Source organism: Neomonachus schauinslandi, chromosome 2 (genome assembly GCF_002201575.2).
Source record: "Neomonachus schauinslandi chromosome 2, ASM220157v2, whole genome shotgun sequence".
Lineage (NCBI taxonomy): Eukaryota > Metazoa > Chordata > Mammalia > Carnivora > Phocidae > Neomonachus > Neomonachus schauinslandi.
Genome location: NC_058404.1, coordinates 20,627,214 through 20,635,203, shown reverse-complemented (window position 1 = coordinate 20,635,203; position 7,990 = coordinate 20,627,214).

Genomic DNA, 7,990 nt, shown 5'->3' with positions numbered 1-7,990 from the left:
TTTTTGTGCTCATCCGGAGAATTTTGGTACTTGAACTTTAGTAATGCTCACTTGAAGACTAAGTAAAACCAAAGTTCAGTTGAAGGTTTGTTTTATAGTACTAATGATAATAAAGTTTACCATAAAGATATGGGTTAAAATGTCATTTCAACTACAATATGGAGAGAAGCCTAATTTTTCTTAGTTATAAAAAATGTGGCAAGCTAATAATTGCCAGGATGAAATGGTCAGTTTAGTTAATCTAAGAAAAACAAAAATTCCCTGAGGTGCAATTACGAAATTTATCTGTACGCATCAATTATACCCTGAACGAACTGTTCCTTTTGTTTTAAATTCTAGAGGAATTTCCAATGTGTAACACTCGACTTGTTACCTCCACTGATTGAGTAACAGTTTCAGACTGGAAATCCAGGTTTATCGTTTCTTTTTTCGTTCTGATGTAATTGAAGCTTTTGTTTGCTATTTGTTCTGTGATCTCTATTTATTAACTCAGATTCCAGTAAAATACGGAAGTTGTGTTTTCTTTCTGTTGTTTGCTGTTTTCTGCACTCAAGTATTGCCAGTGTTTGACCTTCCCATTAAACATTTTCCTGCCATTCACTCACAAATTTTAAGTTTATGAAGGAAAAGCTAATCCTGATGATTTACTGGAAAGAAAAACAGGTTGAAGTTGAGGGGGAAGCAGAATACATGTCCCCCAAATATGCCACTTTGACGTGTGGATTATTTTGAGCTGAAAGACAATCAAGGCTCAACAGACTCAATAAGAGCTGTTTACCTTCCCTTTAACTGCTTAAAAGAATTTAGATGGAGGGTCTGTACCAGGAGGGAGCTAATACCAAAGAGAACTTTTTGTCAGAAAGACATATCTGGGGGCACCTCGGTAGCTCAGTTGGTTGAGCATCTGCCTTCAGCTCGGGTCATGATCCCAGGCTCCCTGCTCAGCCGGGTGTCTTCTTCTCCCAGCCTCTGTCCCTCCTCTCCACTCCCCCCTACCCCCACCGCCCCCAGCCTGTGCACGCATTCTCTCTCTCAAATAAATAAATAAAATCTTTTAAAAGAAAAGAAAAGAAAGACATATCTGCATGGCACGGCAAACATTTGTTTATCCAACGTTTGCCCTACTCATCTCCCTGTGACTTCTCGTCCTCCCCTTTGAAGCCCCAAACCATTACCTGCTTCTCCTTAGCTCATCATGGCATATAGGCTTCAACTGCCTGACTGCCTTTGGGGTCTCTGTCTTTGGGTCTCATACACACAAAATTTGTTTCTCTCCTGCTCATCTGTCTTCTGTTAATTTAATTATTAGACTAGTCAAAGAACATAAAGGGATTGGAGGGAAAAGTCTTCCTCCCTGACAAAGTGATTTACACACACGGGAGTGGAAATTATACATTCACAATTATAGAGAATTCAGGCTGCTGGTATTAGATGTCAAAAACAAAAGTATGGGATTATTTGGTTGATTTGATAATTACCTCGGTGGTAAATGGAAATATTTTGAAATACAAACCTATTTTTTCTTGCTTGTATCCCTTTTGCCTTCTCCCCAGTCAGGCATTTAATAAGCCCTGTGCTCGCTTCCTCAGAGAAGGGACAGCAACAGCCATAACGACCCCTGTCACATGTGGCACACTTATGTGCCAGACATGGTAAATACAGAAACTCATTCAGCCACAGCAGCCTTATGGGCAGATATTGTTACCATCTCCATTTTGCAAATGAGGAAACCAAGGCACAAAGGTTTAAGTAACTTGCCCAAGGTCACACAAGTAGCAAGAGGGAGAGCCAGGATTCAAAGACGGTCAGGCTGAGAATCTGTGCTCCCCACCATTAAAGATGGATAATGTGGTCTATTGAGGACTTGACCAGACTTCACTGCCTCAAGAAGAACCTGGAAAAAATCTAATCAGTCAGTAAGGACAGAATCTAGGGTCAATGTTCCCTGAAAGCATGACAGATACAGAGATTGCTAGGAGAAATATTATTCCTTTAGACCACAGATGCATTGATGGAACATGGGCGAAGAATTGTCAACAAGAAAGGTCAAATTTGTGAACTTGCACAACTGTACTAAACCTATAAAATGAGGATGGGACCTGAGATCACTGGCTGAAAGAAGTTTGAGAAAACGCTGTAAGAAGAGCAGGTTGGATTCAGCGTTGGAGGAGATGGACCAGAAACGGAAGGGTTGGGATGCATACTTTAAGGCACAGTATTTTTTTTTTTTTTTTTAACACAGCTCCACTGAACAGAATAGTGAGATTATTAAGGCTGACATCTTAAATTAGCTTGTCTAGAAGTTGGATTTTATGCACTTACCCTAAGTGTGATTAGTTTCCTGGGAACCAACTTACAGTCAACAGTTTCTCAAGGGATATATAAAACAGAAAAACCAACACATTAATTTAGAAAAAGAGAATTGTTTAGTAAGATGATCTGTTTAATAATTTGCATAGAAGATTCCTCATGGACGGGCAAAATCACCCTGGAGAGCAAGTCAAAAGCAGCTTGGGTGCACAAAGAACATGAATAAAGGCTATTGGGTAATCTTAGAGGCTTTTTTTGTTTTTCAAAGTAATTAGATATACTTTTCTTCTCTGGCCTGAGAATATTTCCACTGGACAACAGGTACAGTTGCACCAAGATCAGGTCACTCTGGCTCCTGGACAGGATTAGATGACTGCTGACAAGTTCTCTCCTTCTTCTTTTGGAGGACCTTATTCAGAGAACTCTCTCAATTCATACATCAGTTACAGCACAATTGTCATCCAAACCCTCTGAACCCTGGATTGTGTCTGCTGGATTGGACACCTGCTCATTATCTGATACCTGATCCAGTCCTAGTGGGAAGATTTAATTCCAGCTCTACCCATCTCCAGTCCACTCAAGTCTGGAGCAGAAAACATGTCTGTTCCCAGCCCCATTGTGAGCTAGACTCAGACAACTGATCTTACATCCTTTCATGTATACTACCAGCATATATTTCTGACGGTTATATTTTCCAACCTTACTCCCAACTCAGGGAGATGTACCCTTTATGGAACTTTCAAAACCCTGTGCTCTCAATACATTGATCATGTCTTAAACTCAAAACATGTCTTTTACTGAAATATTTAGAGTGGAGCATATCAAGCAAAGAGGTCATCAAGAACCGTCTTCATTCAGGCAACTAACACAGCCTCCTCTGGAGAAGGTAATAAAACTTCCTAAAATGTGGGTTTAGATATCATCTCAGATAGAGTGCTCAAAGAATACAAAACTTGTTCTCACAGAGCATAGGTTTGAGAAATTTCTGTAGAAAAGCATGTTAAAATTAGTAAAACTAAGCCAATGTTATAGTGAATCACCCTATTTCTATTGTCTATATAACTAGTGAAAACTTAAAATTAATGGATGCTGAGTAAATAGCTCCTGAATTAATTAATCCATGCCATGTCAGTATGAATGGTATAGTCGAAGGAGTGGAAACAATTTACTAAAAATTGAGAGAACTGCATTGCTATTCATGCTCTGTCATGGCTCTCTCAACCTCAATTTTCTCATTTATAAAATAAAGCTATCAGATCAAATAGTCCCTAAAACCCACTCCCACTTTTAAATTCTTCTCTCTCTCTTTTAAGATTTTGTTTATTTATTTATTTGAGAGCGAGAGAGCACATGTGCGAGCAAGCGGGAGAGGGGGGAGGGGGGAAAGCATAGGGAGAGGGACCAGCTGACTCACACTGAGCTCAGAGGTGGGCTTGATCCCACAACCCTGAGATCATGACCTGAGCCAAAATCAAGAGTCGGAAGCTTAACTGCACCACCCAGACGCCCCTGAATTCTTCTCCTTTGCTCATTTGTTATTATCTACAAGGAACCTCCCTAGAAGATAATGAGGAATAAAATTCTATATCAAAGTTAGGGGATTTCATGGATAACTAGGCAATATTGATAAATATATGTAATAGATGAGTCAACTAGGTTGGACTTGAGACTTGAATACAGAGTCCTGTAAGTTAGGGACCCCTGCTGCTCTAAGCAGACAGTGACAAAGCTACTGTAATTATCAAGTCGGAAAACCTGTAGTATTAGTATTTTTTTTATCTAGTAAAACTTTTTTAAAAATTGAGATATAATTGATACATAACATTATATAAGGGAAGACCCATATTATTATGTAAAAAACTGTTGCTCTGTTTCTGGCCAGCTCCTAAAGTTCTGGGACCATGGTGGTGTCTTGAAATACTGCTATTGCCACCAGGTAGATTTTATTTTATTTATTTATTTATTTATTTATTTTTTATTATTTATTCATTTGAGAGAGTGAGAATGAGAGAGAGAGAGCACATGAGAGAGGGGAGGGTCAGAGGGAGAAGCAGACTCCCCGCCGAGCAGGGAGCCCGATGAGGGACTCAATCCCGGGACTCCAGGATCATGACCTGAGCCGAAGGCAGTCGCTTAACCAACTGAGCCACCCAGGTGCCCACCACCAGGTAGATTTTAAAATGGAGGTGGTGGTTGTGGAAAAAGGCTACTTTCTCCTCCTTCCCTAATCTACCCTAGACTTGGTCATAAGCCCCTTTCTGAAACCCCAACACAAGACTTTAATAGGCTGTGATGTCTGCAAAACTGTTCTGAAAGTTGGGGACAATGGAAGGAAATTACAATTTATTACAATTTATTCCCACAAGAATCTGATTCGGAAAGTCACTTCATTTGGGGATATCAGGAATATTGGAAGGTAGGAGCCATAAGCAGAGAAGTTAAATGAAAATATGGATAGAAATCCTGTGCCCAACCACCTTTTTCAAACAGATTGCTGTCAGACACCCTTATATTTCTTAACAGGAGACAAGAATTCTTCTTGGGAGAAATGGAGTGGCCCCATAGAAAAAAACTAATGATACTAAAATAGAGTGGTTCCTTCTACAGATATGCCAGCTCACCAATTAATTATATATTAAAACTCAGCAGTCCACAAACTCCACCCATGAACATAAAGCTAGCTTTTGGTAAACTTTTTTGGTGCTTCACATAGAGACAACCAAGGATCACCAGACATTTGAAGAATTACTCCAATATGAAAAACAGATATTAAGAACAAGGGTAGCGGGAAGAAGGAACCAAGGAATGGAATACTGAGGGTCTATTATGTGCCAGGCAGTGTTCTAGATGCTGGAGAAACTGCAATGAACAAAATAGACAAGTCTCTACCCTCATAGAGCTTACATTCTAGGGGAGATGGGGAAGTAAACATTTAACAAAATAAACAGATCATACAATATGTTAGAAAGTGACGTCTATCATATTCTGTGAAGAAAAATAAGTCAGGGGAGAGGACTAAGGAGTGGGTGGGGGAAGGAGAAGCAAATTTAAATAGAGTGGGTCAAGAAAGCCTCCACTGAGGGGCGCCTGGGTGGCTCAGTTGTTAAGCGCCTGCCTTCGGCTCAGGTCATGATCCCAGGGTCCTGGGATCGAGCCCCGCATTGGGCTCTCTGCTTGGTGGGAAGCCTGCTTCTCCCTCTCCCACTCCCCCTGCTTGTATTCCTTCTCTCGTTGTGTCTCTCTCTGTCAAATAAATAAAATCTTTTAAAAAAAGAAAGGCTCCACTGAGATGGCATTTGAACAAAGGCTTGAAAGTGAGGAATGGGGATACCTAGAACAGGAGAGGAAGGAAGCAGTCCAGGCAGAGACCAGCTAGTGCAAAGGGTATGAGGGGCACTGAGCAATAGGGGTATTATTGTTATAAGGGGAAGTGGGGTAAAGAACAGGTTTTGTTTTGTTGAGATGGGAGACACACCAAAGAAATTAAATTGTTGAAATTAAAAACCAAAACCAAAAACTTAACTGAATGGATTTGAATATGTACTTAAGGAAATCTTCCAGAAAGTAGAATAAAAAGACAAGAATATGAAAAATAGGAGAGCACAGATAAGAATATTAGAGGTTTAATTTAGGGAGTCAAGCATGCACCTAATAGAACTTTCAAAAAGGACACAGGAAACAATGGAGAGAAAATTGTCAAAGAAACAATAGAAAAATAATTCCCAGAAATGAAAGAGATGAAGCTGAAAGAGCCTATTTAGTGTCCAGCACAATGAATCTTAAAAAATGACAAAAAAGCACCCAATCCTTGGGCACATCATGATGGAAATTTGAACAGTGATAGTGAAAAGTTACAAAAAGCTTCCAGAAGGAATGAAATCACATAGAAAGAACTGAGACTCATAGTAGCATCATGCTTTTCCACAGAAAGAATGCCTTAAGAATTTATATTTTCCGAATCAGGACCCCCACACGGCCAAGCTAGCAATCAAGTGTGAAGATAGAATAAAGACAAGTCAGACAAGCAAGAAGTAAAACAAACGAACAAAAAAACTACCTTTACATAGCCTTTCTGAGAAAGACTGACAATATCTAGAAAAATAAGGGCAAAGATCAAGAGCAAGACAAGGAAAGGAACCAAGAAAAAAGTGGGGGAGGCTTTGTAACATGTCAACTTGGCTAGGCTAAACTACATTTCCCAGAACTCCTTTTCCTTTGTTTCCCTAGGGGCAGCCATGCTTGAGATTCTCATGGTAGATCCGGAGGGCAGAAACGAAGGCAGCCGTCTTTGTGGCTCTCCCATGCTGTTGCCTACCTGTTGGCAAAAGATTTCGGTCAGGCCTACCAGTGCTCTGCCTTCCCCTGGGTCTTCCTTCGGTTCATGACAAAGGGTTTGGCTCCCACGGGACACCAGCATCACCAAGGTCAGAGGCAACTGGTGTAGGTTTCAGTCCATCCTCTTGGACTTCAGCTCCTGCTGCCCTTACAGCGGCCATCTGTCCTTCTCACTTACCTACCCTGCATACTTGAAGCTCCAGCATCTAGAGACTGCTTCACCAGCCCCCACAAATGCATAAGGTCATCCCTGATATATTCTAGAGGCTCTGCTTTTCTGATTGAACTCCAGCTGTTACAGGATCCCAGATAGGAAAACCAAATCCCTGAGAAGGAATTTTCCAAATGCAGTTGTTTCCTGGAGAACTCTGACCCAGAATCCTGTGTTCTTTTGCTCAGATCTGGACTGCTCGCTCCCTAGGCCTGCTACTCGAAGCATATAAAAAGTAATATTGGCAGACATTTGACAGATCCCCAAAAATGTGTAGCTTCAGATTGCACAGTATCCTTCCTTGCATACTAGTTAAGATAAAAAATGAAATGCTTATGCACTACTCTTCTTTTCAGAGGTTTCTTGTCTATCTGATTTTTTTTCCCTCTGGTATCTAACCAAGTTTAGCATTATTTTTTTTTAATTTTTATTTATTTATTTATTTATTTATTTATTTTTTAAGGATGATTTTTTTAAATTTTATTTTCTTATGTTAGTCACCGTACAATACATCATTAGTTTTTGATGTAGTGATCCATGATTCATTGTTTTCATATAACACCCAGTGCTCCATGCAGTACGTGCCCTCCTTAATACCCATCACCAGGATAACCCATCCCCCCACCCCCTCCCCTCTCTAACCAAGTTTAAATTGGTTCCCTAACACAGAAAAGTGCAAAAGACGTTTTCTTATTCATTTCTTTTTTTCCCCCTGCAAAGAATAAAAAGAGTTCTGGCTAGGGAATGTTTGTTTTTCTTTCAATGTGTATGCAAGAACTTCAGAATTGCATATATTATATGCCTTGGAAAAAAATAACATCTTTCTTATTAAAGAAGAATCTCCCTGTAAGATCACATGTCATTAAAGAATTGCAACCAAATAAATGTTAAATTCTAACAGAAAACAGATTTTTTACACTTAACACATGAAGAAGAAATTCAACTATACTGTGAAAAATATGCAGGAGAAAAAAGAAAAGAGAAGTTCATGTTAAGTAAAGTCACATTTTAAAATATGCCTTTACACATAGGAGAGATGGGCAGTAACACAAGATGTCTTTTTTCATTCTGCTTCACAGTATGACTTCTCTGCTTTCTTTGATAAATTTGGTGTAAATCTCTTTCACTCATCCA